This window comes from Octodon degus, unplaced genomic scaffold (genome assembly GCF_000260255.1).
Source record: "Octodon degus isolate 3935 unplaced genomic scaffold, OctDeg1.0 scaffold00020, whole genome shotgun sequence".
NCBI classification, from domain to species: domain Eukaryota; kingdom Metazoa; phylum Chordata; class Mammalia; order Rodentia; family Octodontidae; genus Octodon; species Octodon degus.
In genome coordinates, this window is record NW_004524596.1 from 9,089,070 (window position 1) to 9,102,555 (window position 13,486).

General features: G+C 39.6%; 1 protein-coding gene across 8 annotated transcripts in view; it reads right to left on the reverse strand.

The window, feature by feature from the left end:
• Positions 1-13,486, reverse strand: part of Slc8a1 (solute carrier family 8 member A1) — a 401,459-nt gene that overhangs the window by 86,433 nt on the left and 301,540 nt on the right. The window contains exon 1 of one of the 8 annotated variants that reach the window (XM_023711226.1): positions 72-77. The exons of the other annotated variants lie outside the window; for them this stretch is intronic. The gene's annotated coding sequence lies outside the window, so the exon portion shown is untranslated. Of the gene's footprint in view, positions 1-71; positions 78-13,486 lie in introns of those variants that run through there. 8 annotated transcript variants of the gene reach the window in all.

Consider the following 13,486-nt stretch of genomic DNA (forward strand, 5'->3'; position numbering starts at 1 on the left):
AGCCCAAATCCTCTGCTTTCCGGTCTAGATGGAAACAAACCCTCTCAACTCATTGAAACATCCCTGTTAACATTTCATTGTTCATCTAAGCAAAATGAAACTCAATGAATTAGCTAAAATCTCAAAGGTAGTGGATGCCAGAATCAAGATTAGAACTCGTCTACAGACTCTGAGTTCATGTGCACTATTTGCTTCCTCTACTGTGCTCCTAGGGTTTTACTTCTCTGGTGCTGCTGAGTTTGCCACTCTTCTTACAACTTCCGCTCCCTTTTATTAAGTGCAAACTTGCACTCACATCAGAAGAAAATACATGGGAGTAGCTCACTGCTATTTCAACACTGTCAATTGTGCTTAGAGATGCTTTATAAATCTAAAAAGATAATTTCATGAAATGGAAATGCGTGCTTCCCTGAGTAGGGATGCCCATGTTTATCATGGCCCAAAGTCTTTCATCTGCAACAAATCTGCAGCATCTATAGAAGCACCAAATAAACATTCAGGGTAAAACAATGGTCAGCCAAAACTCACTTCCACCATCTTATTAGCATCCCCAAGCATCCTTGGCACCGCACTTGGCAATCTCTGTCTGCTTCCTTCTTTGACTAGAATCATGGTTTGCCAGCCCTTGTCAACTCATGGTCAAATTTCAGGAAGCTGGCAATCTGCATTGAGTGGAAAGGATCAATGTGTGTGTGTGTGTGTGTGTGTGTGTGTGCGTGTGCGCATGCGCGCGCGTGTGCATGTGCACATAAACGTGCACATCTTTATCGTCCACTCAGAAAATATACTTCAACATTTAAAGAAGCTCCCATTTTCTTAATTCATAAGGGATAATTATGGAGGGGATCTATTTTTCACCGATGTGGCAAGCCTGTACGTATGCTGAATTAGTGAGCCTCTGTATGGTGAAAACCATCTGGAATATCTAATCACTATGTAAGAATTAGAACTTATATAGACTATGAATCAAAAATTGTTACCAATGAAGTACGCCAGGGCTTAGCGTGCCCTCAGCTCTCTGCTTCTGTCTTTCCATCTTCAAAACATGATGGTGCACTATGGAATCTTAGCGAACTTCACCATAGCACTTATTTGGTTGCTTACATCTTTGCTGGGTATTTCATAGAGTTTAAAATTACATCAAGCAGTTATCATTTTGTAGCTCATATTCTTAATAGGAGGGGACTCAAGGCACTTTATAGGTAGGCATCACAAGACAAAATTAGCAAGAAAGCAATTTAGCTATTTACTGATACAAGTAATTTAAAGTTTAAAATTAAAATGAACCCCAAACAGAATAGATTTTATTGGTTTTGAAGTAAAAATGTGTTTTGCTTATTTTCTCTTTTATGTTTCTTGTTTTTAATGGAAGTTTTTCCCAAGTTAGGCTTTATAGAAGCAGAGCAGGTTTACAGAATGCAAATAATGACATTGCTTAACAAAATTGAACCACCGGACCAAACACAGTGAGAAAGCACTTGGTGAGCAATTCTCAGATTAATTACAGGCTTCTTTCTGATGAGCTGCATTTAAAGTACTCATTGATTGTAGGGGAAAGTGAGCAGGCAACTCTGCAATGTTAAAAATGTTTGTTGTACAATGGGTCATACAGTTCCGTTAGCACTCCAAGATCAAATCTTAATCATTACATTGGCTTTCGACATTGATGTCTTCTTACTGAGAAAAGTTACTGCTTTTAGGATTTTTGTTATTTTGCACATTTTATAAAAAGCCTGTAATTTTACTCAGGGGATTATACAGAATGAAGGGACACAGGCGAGCGAGGTTTTCATTTGTGATACCAACTTGCAGGTGTCAACAGCATGATTTTGTCAAATCACTTTCTTGAAATTTCGATTGCATCAAGTATAAAACAAGATAAAATTGTTAATTTAATTTAATTGCTAATATAATGAACAATATGTACCAAAGAATTTTTCAAACTTAAAGCACTATCAAATGTATGATGATTTCCTTATCATGATCTTCTCAGTTTGCAACTGGGGAAACTTGGGGATCTCTACTCTAACAATATTCCCAGTAAACTAAAACATCTGCAGTTTCCTTCTAAAATATACATGGAGCATAAAGGCGAATAAAATATTCATTTTAGAACATAAAAGTTTTCTCTGTGAGTGGGAAGGCAATAGTATCTGACACGGATCTTCTTTCACTGTTGTATTTTGTGTTGATGTAACTTAAGTCTTTGGAAATTGAAAAAGCAGACACAATCAATGGCTAGAACATGAACAAGGACCTTGTTAAATATTTATGAAAATGTCATACTGTATTTCAACATTTCCATAACTTTAATCATGTAGAATTGGATTTAACGTATATTAATTATGGAAATACATGGAGTAATCAGGAAATCTTGGTAGTACATCTCCTGGGCAGGTCTGTCTGTTCTGAATAAATCCTGTCAATCCAACAAAAATATAACTTTTTAAATTCTTATTGTGCAGAATAGAAAAATTTTAGACAGTGATTTATGAATCTTCCTCTCTATATTAACCTGTCTTGGTGTAGCATTCATAGTTCTAAAATATTTTTTTTTCCTATTGAGTCACCTTTGAGTTTGTAGAATAATCAAAATTCTCTTTATAGCTTTTACTTAATTTCTTTCATGAAGTCAGATGTCGTGAGACAGATACTGAAAGGCTGGCTGGAAGGAATCCATAAAAGTACAGTGCTGAGCCTTTGGACCCGGGATGTAAACTGGACAGGGCCATCCCTGTACCACAGTAGCCACGTCTCCAAGGGCTAGGACACAGTTATGTCCTTCTCATGTGTTCCAGTGACAATGAGCACCGACTTGGCACTAGTGTTCACTTAAGATTTTTATGACTAGGCTGAACTGTGCTTACTCTCATAAGTTTGACTCTGAACTTGTGTCAACCTACTAAAGCCTCTTTGATTACTTAGTAAAAGGCAGCCTACATTTTCAGAAAATATATAAAAAAAGAATTCTTAGTACAGACTTCATGAAGGGGAAAAAGAATGAATGGTGCATAGGGGAAGCAAGCACCTGGTGTGGACATCATCGCAAAACACCAGAGGAACTTAACGGCAACGCGGCAGGTTCCTGCAGGATACTACTCTATCCAGCCACCTACAGTTCTTGTTAAGGATCTGATTATGTGTCAGCCCTGCCTGAGGTTTCAAAGATGAAAAGAGGAGGAGGCATTCAGCCTAGAGGAGGGGCGGGCACAGAAACAAAGACACAAACCTCTTACTGCGCTAAGGTTAAGCCTGGGTGCTGAATGGAGGAGCGCAGAAGACTGGAAACTTCACATGAGGCTGTGGTAATCAGGCTGAATCAGGAAGGAAGAGTAGAGTTTTCCCAGGCAGAAATTTCTTTAAGTGGTTGTCAACAAAAAGAGCTGGGGAGATAGCTCAGTGGCATAAACATTTGCCTGGCAAGCGTAAGGTCCTGAGTTCTATACCAAGTACTGTGCAAAAACAAAACCAAAATAAAAAAGATAGTGAGAGAAAAGGTACAAAGCAAAATACACCAAGCAAACAAACAGTTCAAATGAAGAAAATGAAAAAAACTTGATGTATGTAAGAAGTTAGATAGATAGATACATACTGTGTTAAATACATACTGTCTTGTATGTGGTAGGAGGTTGATAGACCACATTGTCAAGAAAGAGAGCTTGGGGCTGGGAAGATAGCTCAGTGTTCTAAGTGCAAGGACCTGGGCTCGATCCCTGGTACTGCACTTGGGCACAGTTTTACAAAGAAAGGTCAGTATGACTTTTGAATTATGGACAACTGGGATTAATTTTACTTTTAGGTCAATCACTCAAACTCTTTGAGAAAGTTTGCATTGTGACTTCTGGAGTAGTAAAGTACTGAGTCTCTACTAGCAGACTCAGCCTGCTAGCCCTTCCCTAGCACATTCCAAAGAAGAATTTGGCTTTCTTTCTCTAGTCTAGGTTTGTAAAAACCAAGTAAGTAGGGGGACCTTGCTCTAATTTCATTTATGCAATTCTCCTTCCCCAAATTTCCTCTGTAGGTGAGAGAAAACAAATGAAATCTAGGAAGATTAAAAGCATGAATAAAATGACAGTAGTTTCTTGCTTTTCATTTTTGTTAAATAGATAGGAGCAATGAGAATTTCAAAGCAGAGCAGGTAACAGTGGTTTAGCAGCAGCAGCTGATGTTATGCAATAGGTCGAATATGGCCCATCTCAGTGGAATGAGACAGAGGAAATAGGCCAAGGCTGGACTCTGATTTGTCCATTGGGCACAGTAGGGAGTTGAGGTGAGGGACGCTCAGATGGTCTACTCTGAGGAAGCACTTTAGAAAGTGTAGGTATACATAAATCTGGAAGCGGATTAAATCTCTGATTGGGTTGAATGAGAAAGCATGGGGAGGGATGCTATGGAACGAAGGACAAAACAGAACGAAGAGCAGCACATAGTAGTTTCATATTGCAGACCCCTGTCACCACCTGGGAGAGGCACCCATCCTCCAGGAGAGTGATCGCATAAAGCATCTTCATTTAAGATAAACTGAAGTCCTGAAATCAAACCAGGAAGGAAGAAACTACAGTAAAAATCAAGCCTGACTTTCAGATACATTTTTGTGAGTCTATTAATCTATGGGTGCTTTCCTTAGTGCATGGAAGAGTGGATGCAATATATAGAAACACCATACCATTTTGCAAGTAAAATGCTAGACTGGTGTAGCCAGAAAATTGGTCACAATCTATTGATCAGTAAGCTGATTATAATGGTGAGTCTCATCTGGCTAGGCTAGTGCTTCTGATGTGTCTCCTACCTAATATAAGGGTGGGTTGGGAAAGCTGGTTGAATCAGTCCAAGTTTTGTAGAGTACAGAGGAAAGGGCTAAGAAAGGACCTGGGGAGAAATTACAGCTATGAAAATACCTTTACTCTAGACAGTGTTTACCTGTTTTCTCCAAAATCCTGTTTTTGTGCTGTTATAGATCTCATGACCATCTCTGGCTTTTCGTATTTAAATAAATGGTGGTTCTAAGTGTCTGAGGATCGGAGATAGATGGGAAAATAAAAAGCAAGCTTAAGGAATTTAGTGTGGGGAGGTCACACATGCTTGATTTCACCCTGTGGAGGACCACTGGAGCTACTCTCCTTGAAAAAGCAATTGTCTTCATCTTGGCTGTGTCTGACCCTACTTCTATGTATTTATGTGTACAGAGCCGGCTAGGACTTTTCCTTATTCCTTCAATTGCTTTAGGCAATGCATATTGGTCTAGCCCTAGCCGAGGTGCTTGTAGTAGTCTTTGAAGACAGCATGCTTATTTCCTTGATAACTCACACCTGCAGCTCTTTAATATGAGCTGGGTGGAGACAAGATGAAGAGCCAATGCTCCATGCTGTTTGTCAGCTGTGATTGAACCTCAAGAGAGAGAAGGCATAACTTCCTGGGGCTTGAATGATCACACATCAGAGCTGAAACACTGAACCCCAAAACATTAGGTACTATCTCAATAATATAATGTAAATTACTTTTTCTGCATATCCTTCTCTCTGCATATGACAGAGTTAAGTGCAGGCCTCCTACCTTTCCCAGCTCATAGTACTCACCTACTTCCTGCCATTTTCAGTCATTCATCCTCAAGCCACTCCTCTTTCATGACTAAATAAAACCCAGGTTTGGCCCTGGGTAGAGGCCTTTGTCCTGGATAGCAATCACCATAGCTAGACTTAGGATCCCTTGGCTCCCCCTTATTATAAACATGCCTTAGTGTCTTTATTCTTGCTCTGACTTGTACTGAGTATGGTAGATTGAAATTAACTTAATGGGATTCCAATAATTTATCCATGGGATTACAAATATAAACTTCTTGGATCAAGATGAGGACCAAGAAGGGCTCCCTATCCACCCAAGTCATGATGGTAAATGTCTTGTACAAGTTATGGGAAATATGACTGCAGGAAAGATGAAATTTTACATGGGAGAATTCTTAAGATGCCAACATGAAATATTCATGTGAACTGATAGGCTTTTTTAAAAAAATAAGTCATCTAAGAAGAAAAAAAGTCAGTGGAATGTGAAACTCCACCCTCCAATATGATCACTGAATGCAATATTAAAGAATGAAGGTGAAGGGCTTGCCAGATAGCTCAGTGGATTAAAGTGCCTGCTTAGGCAGACATAGGCACTGGGGTTCAAACCAGGTGCACTGAGATGGAGACTGAGACTGGGCTTGGCGGTGCGCACCTGTAATCCCAGCGCTTGGGAGGCTGAAAAAAGAAGGATCACTAAGTCTGATCTGTGTAATGAGACCCTGTACTAAATACATTTAAAAAAAAAAAAGAAATGAAGGGGAAGCACCTGGTTACAAGAACTTGAAAAATTCTAGGCTCTCTGAGGGTTAAACAGATTAGGGTATGATGTACTTTGACCTGAAGGAGGAAGCATGAAAATGCCAACCTCACAAGACTGATAGGTTGAGCCAAGAGGGGACTATTGGAAACAAAACCAGAATTTATTTTTGTAGTGAACTGAGTAGAGGAAGGAATAGGAAAAAGATCTTGAGATAAAACGTTGTTGGTGGTGGTACAAAGAATTTTCCTACAACAGAGACGGAGAATCAGACGGTGAATGGGACAAACAGCTGTAAAGGATGGTGACTTTTCTAAGATAGCAATATGTGGAAGCTCATGCAATGACAAAAGTTAAGAAGTGGATTTCCAATGCAGCACAGGTCATTGTATCATGAGAAATCGGCCTCCGGACTTTTGAGATCCTAAAGTTTACTATGGAAGAAACACAATATTAGACCGGAGAGTGCTGAGATATACCTAGCCAGCAGAACCTCTTGAAGAACTTTAGATAACAAATCCTGGGTCCTTACAATAGAACTAGAGCTGCTGGTGTGTAGGTGAAGAGGAGACAAGTGAAATCTACATACTATAATGGTAAAATGCCTCCTTAACAAATGAAATGCTATGGCCTGTCAATTGGTATTAGGAAAACATTTTACTAGACCTGGCTCTTTTCCAAGGTTAAGAGCACAACAGCAAATATGTTTAAGAAAAGAACCTTTAAAAAAACCAGTCTTTCAAATCGGTCTCATTCACTGTTTTTAATTTAGCTCAGAATTTTATCCTTTTCCAAATACTTGCTTAGATTGATCAGATGTTTTTATTTTTATTTTGTTTTATTTATTTTTTATGTATTTAGTACAGGGTCTACAAGGTCTCACTACATGGATTGGACTCGTAGTGATCCTCCTGTTTGTCAGCCTCCCAAGTGCTGGGATTATAGGCTTGTGCCCCCATGCTCAGTCTCAATGGCCCTCTCAGCATGCCCCGAGGGTGGGGCCAGCATAGCATCCTGGGGATCGAACCCCTGGCTTCTGTGCTCTGCCTAAGCAGGCACTTTAGCTGCTGAGCTGTCTGGCCGGCTCAGATATCATATTTAAGGAATAGACTAAAAGGGGTTCTCTGTAGCTCTCACAGATTCTAACTCTACCTTAATGGGTAAATTTTCTACCAGGTCTACTCTCAGAATTTTGATTAGTGAGAAAAGTCTATTTATTATCTCTCAGAATATGAAGTTTATATAGTATTCTGCTGGGGAAAGATTTTCATGGTTAGGATCGATTTATCCTAAACCTGTACAATTTGTCTTTAAAGCATGTCATGCAAATCCTCCTGCACGCATCACACACAGGATTGGCTGCACACAAAATGCAGTCTGGCATTTATTACTGTAGAACTGGACCAGGTTTTAATGACACTGTTCCATGCAAAGGCATTTGCTCCAGTTTTCTTTCAGGGACAAGATAACAGTGACCGGCAGGAATGGCAGCTGGTGCCTTGGGATGGAGCTGTAATTTTGTTGTATAGTGTCTGAGGCTGGACTGGACGAGCAAACTACAAATGCCAAAAGCATCAGGAAGAAAAATGTTTCTTAGGAGGTACTTGCTAGTTGCTGAGCAATCTATTCTTCCCTAACCTATACACTGAAGTTACGAATTGAGCAGCCTAGGACATTCATTTAATTACCAGGCAGTTACGATAAAATGAGATACTTTCGCTTTAGCAAGAGGTACTTCTTTGTGCCCTACCCTGACTTGCCTCCTCACTCTCCAAGGCTCATCTTTTTGGGTTGTTGTCTTCCATTTCTCAGAAACTCGTAAACCAAGAGTCTTGAGCAAATTTCCATGCTCTAAGGATGGAGGAAAACTGAGTATTTAGATGGAAAGTCACTGTCTCCAAGATTACCCTGCATGTTGGGAATTTTCCCCATTTTGTGACATCCTTTCTCCTCCCTCTTAGGGACCAAGAGAGTGGTGTTAGCCATGAGGTTCCAAATTGGTTCTATTCTCAGAGCTGCAGGGGACAATGACTCCTGGGAATGCTCTTTGGGAATGGCTTCTGTGTAGGCAGTGTTTCCCGTTGCACTGTAAGTGCTGCCAGTTGCTAACAGTGCCAGAGTGAATGCACGCGAGAAGGCCCCTCATAGGTGCCCATCAGCATTGACGAGATGGAGTACAGAGAAATTCAGGTTCTTGTCACCTGTAAACTTGTAGAAGGACTTTCTGACTCTGGTAAGGTTTTGGGGAAGAAAGGGGGAAAAAAGGACTAAAATGTGTTATGTACATGTACCAAATCCTCACCATGAGTGTAACTGTCATGTACTGCACACATGTACTGATAAAAAAAATTTAAAAGGGCTGGCCAAATAGCTCAGCAGATTAAAGCGCCTGCAAACAGGTGCAGGGGCCGGGGGTTTGATCCCTGTTGCCTGCTGTGCCAGCCTGCCCCCGGGGCACACTGAGCCGGTGACTGAGACTGGACGTGGTGGCGTGTGCCTGTAATTACAGCATCTGGGGGGCTATAAACAGGAGGATCACTATGAGTCTGATCTAGTAGTGAGACCCTGAACACCCTGTAGACCCTTCCCTAAAATACAAAAAAAAAATTTAGAAAATAAAATGAGAGTGTGGTAATATAAATGAGAGAGTTACAATGGAACTCTGCAAATATGGGTAAAAGGCAGGACTTAGAAATAAAGGAGGGATAAATGGTAGCAAAATACTTTCCCGTAACTGTGTCTAAATAAAGCATTCATCAATGTACACCAGCTTAACTGACTGGATATTCTTTTGCAGAAAGTTACAAACAAGTTTTATTTGAATTTCCCTAAGTAGAAAGGTGATACATAAATGTCAGCCTTGTATATTTCTGTTGTATGTTCTCTGAGATGCTCAGAATACTTGGTGACATTATCTAATTAATTCACATTATTTACATTCATATTTCTATAAAATATCTCAAGTATTATCAATCTAATTCCCTACAAGACAATTATGTTTTTAAAAAAGATCTCATTTTGGAAAACTAGCCCAGAGTATAAATATAGAATGTAGTCCACAACATGAAATGAATTTTACAGTGACATCAAAAACAGCGGAGCACAAAGCCCAAAGTCAGAGACCCTGGTATTCGATCTGCTCCTCAGCATATGAGAAGCATGTCATTAGCATGTTCAACATACTGGTGTGATAATAGGTAGGATTCTTTCCAAGTCACTCACTATCCTAATGAGTAAACTCTGAAATGTAGGTGTGAGGATCCTCCCTAATAGGACAGAGTTCACTTAAATTCCATCTTCAGTGTTTTTTCTCTGGTGGATAGTGTGTTGAAAGGATCTCTTTCTTACCAATTGTTTGAGGTTCCAGAGCGATTGCCCAGCTTTATGCAAAGTCATCCAAAGGAGCTGGGCTAGAATCTGAGTTAGAGCCTGTCACATGGGTTTTTTCATTGTAGGTTTCCTAATGGAAAGCGTTATAGTTTTAAGTTTTTTGGTAATGCACTCAGCAAATTCAGTAATTGGAGGCCTATATAGCAGCACATAATTAAATTTCAAGACTCAAGCACAGGGTCCTGAGTTCAATCCCCGGTACCACACACACACACACACACACACACACACACACACACTCCAGAGATGATGTGATTATATACCAAAGTGAGGCTAAAACATTTAAATATTTTTTAATCACTGGATATAGAGTATAGAGTTTACCTGGAATTTGGGAAAACAGATTAAATGATGAAATTGACACTGGTAGGTTCAGTTGTATTGACAGAAGGAGACACTGTTCATTTTGTGAGCCTTGACCATGTTAATGTTGGATCATCCTTTCACTTTGGGTGGAAAAGGAAGGAGTGGTCTTCTAGCACTCCTCTAGAACCAACAGGACCCCCTTGATCCTTCATGACCACATTATGCGGATAACTCTCCCCAAAGACTGTAAGTATAATTTTCCTGTACCATACTGCCAGCAACCAAAACCCTGACAGCCAATAAGGTTTATTTTCTATAGGACAGAGATAACTACTGCTCCCCAAGAAGAACAAACAACAAAATAAGCCTTTAGACATTATGCAAGATGATTCATGGTTGAAATTCCTCTCTGTTTTTCTATGACTGTATGAATTAGAAATTTGTAACCAACCCTCCCCATAATATTTATAAGAAAACTATGTCCTCAGAATTCCTCTCCTCTTTTAGAAAGACACAACTACAAAAAGCAGGCCAAGAGTTACTACATTTTGGCACATGTTACTGATTCCATATGATAATTATTTACTGGAAAATTGACAGGTCTTCAATTAGGCCCATGCTTAGTTTGGGTTTTCTAAACATTGGTACATATTGTAAAACATAAAGATTACATTCATTGCAGAGGGTACTACCTGTATGTGACATGGTATATCTTAATTCCATTTTTAAAAAAATGCTCTTCCCTTCTCCTTCTTCCCTCTCTGTGGTCCTCTTGGATATAGATAGATAGATAGATAGATAGATAGATAGATAGATAGACAGACAGACAGATTTGGTGCATGCATACACCACTTTGTAGTTCCCACCCCCACCTATCATCTAATTTTCCCTCCCCAATTTCTTGATGGCCTTCCCATGCACTAAAGATTTATCTCATTATTTCCTACTATATGTCTTTCATTGTGCACTTTGTAAAGTCTCTCATGTAGTAACTTTTTCCAGTTTTGGTTTTCAAGAGGTAGTAAGAGCAGAATACAGCGTTACTAATCAGTGGCCATATTTGGCTGAACAAGTCTTGCCCCCACCCCCCTGCCCCATTCTCCATTATCACTTATTTTGATAGAGCAGTGACACAGACCAGATGTCATTCCAGTTAAAATTACATTGTTTTCATTACAAAGTCCGCTTACCTCACTTGCAAAGACATCACACTAATGTTCTTCTGCACACTGTCATGGAGAGGGTGAGCTAGATCTTTCCAGAAGACTTGCCAAGTACAAAGAACGAAAGGAATGAAAACTTTCTAAGGACCCTCCCTAGCTGACTTCCAACCTACGTGTACATATCTACATATCTTCGAAGCATGTAGAATGTTTTAAGCCAGTGTAACATAAAACCCTTGACTTCAGCAGGAAGTTACAGATTGCTCCCTGTAGTAGGTAGAAGGCCAGAGATTTCACTGACTGGAACTGTTTTTGTTGTTATTTTTACTTATTTTTTTTACCTTTCTTTCCTGGTCCGTGGACACCTGAAGTAAATTATATTTCAAATGCTCAAGGGTTTCACATATCTAGAATGTGGAGGATACTAATTCCAACTTGGAGGCCAACATGCTTTCAGTTTCAGCATATGTAAACTAAAATTTTTAAAACTGAGTCTCTCCTTTCCCCTCATCTCTGCTGCACTTCCACTTTCATTATCAACTTTGTGGTTTTGATGTGGATTTGGGGACTAAGAACTCATGCAACACTGGTACAAACACTCTGAAGTCTGTCGTGATAAAATGTCAAATCAAGACATCCCTTGCTGGTCCATTGCTAACTGTCTTCCAACTATGGCAGGAAACCTAAAACAGGAATTTTTTCCTTTACATATTTTGTCCTCCGTTGATTTCAAGCTTCTAATTTTCTACAGATAAAATAAACAAATTTATTTTAATGAGAAAAAAAATAGCAGTGAAACAGTTTCAAAACAGGCTAGTAGGACAGTTATAATAATTAATATACAATGTATGTTTTTTATATGGTGAAAAATAGTCCCCTTAGATATTTACATAAGATAAACTGGCACTTATGTGTAAGATTAATAAAACAATTTTATGACAATGCTAGCACTTTTGATTACCACATAACTCTCCTACTTTACTTGTTCTTTCCTTATGAACAAGATGTGGGGGTAGGAGGGAAGGGAAGGAAAACAGGTATAAAGAAAAAAGATAAAAGGAAAAATGTGTAAACAGCTTTTATAAATGGAGAGAGGAAAAAGGATTGGAGGGAAGGGAAGGGAAAGGGACAAAACAAGACTCAAACTGTTACGTACATGTACAAATCTCTAGGATGAATGTGATCACAGGGTACTATAAGTACTAATGAATTTTTTCAAAGACTCAAAGTAAAACTAGGATATAAATTATATCACAATGCTCAGAAACATTATTTCATTCTGGAATAGAAATCTCACCACTAAATAAATAAATAAAGTGGCAGAAGACTGAATCCAAAATAGTATATGCCTCCTTCAAGTTCACTAAGCAAAGTAAGATAAATGCTGCTATTGCTTCTTAGCCTGGAAGTTTTTTATTTTTCTGGTGTTCAGTTTCCTGTGAGTTAGCCAAGGAACAACAGGTTGGTCCAGTGTTTCCCACCCAGGTAATGCTCTTCAGCTCTGTTGCAAAAATGAAATTGAATTTAAAGATTTATCCATTTGTGGCAAATTGTGATTATATATTATTTTATTTTTTCAGATGTTAAGAGCAGAATATATTTATTGGGGGAACGAAAGCGTCTGTCCAAGAGAGGGACAGAAGGGAGACCTGTGCAGGTTGCCCCTATATACTATTTTAAGCAAGATACTTTTTGAGACAAGCATTTTATTTTGGGAAGAAATGAGAATTAGTTTGATCTAGATGATCAGCTGCAGCAAAATAGCTTGAGAATCACTGGTCAAGATGAAAGATGGCATGAGACTTCCACTTTTCTGGAATGAGTGCATGTACTATACTGATTTTTGCTGTGGAAATCCAAATGTAGAGGGCTTCAAATACTTTAGCTTCAGTGCCGCTGACCTGTCACAGCAACGCGGGCAGAACTGTGCAGTTGGGAACACAAAAGTGCTTAGTCACAGACTGTTATGCAGGCCTGGGGTGTCCTAGACCTCCTTCTGCGGCACTCTAGGGGATGAGTTAGCACAGACTGGGTCAGCACCATGGGTGCACAGATCTAGGCGTGGAAGCAGATTGCACGCTACCAACTCCGTGTAGACAGGAGAAGAGGTTAAAGGGTTTAGGCTTCTCGCTGGGGTCTGGCTGTGGTCACGTGGACATGCTCTTTCCTTCCCCTCAAAACCCTTCTTTCCTGTCTGCACGTCCTGACTCTACTTCATCCCGTACAGCGCAGCTACCAGGCCACCTCTCCACCGAGCAATCTGGGATTCATCACTCAGGATTACCACAGTCTTTTGTCAATTCGCCATC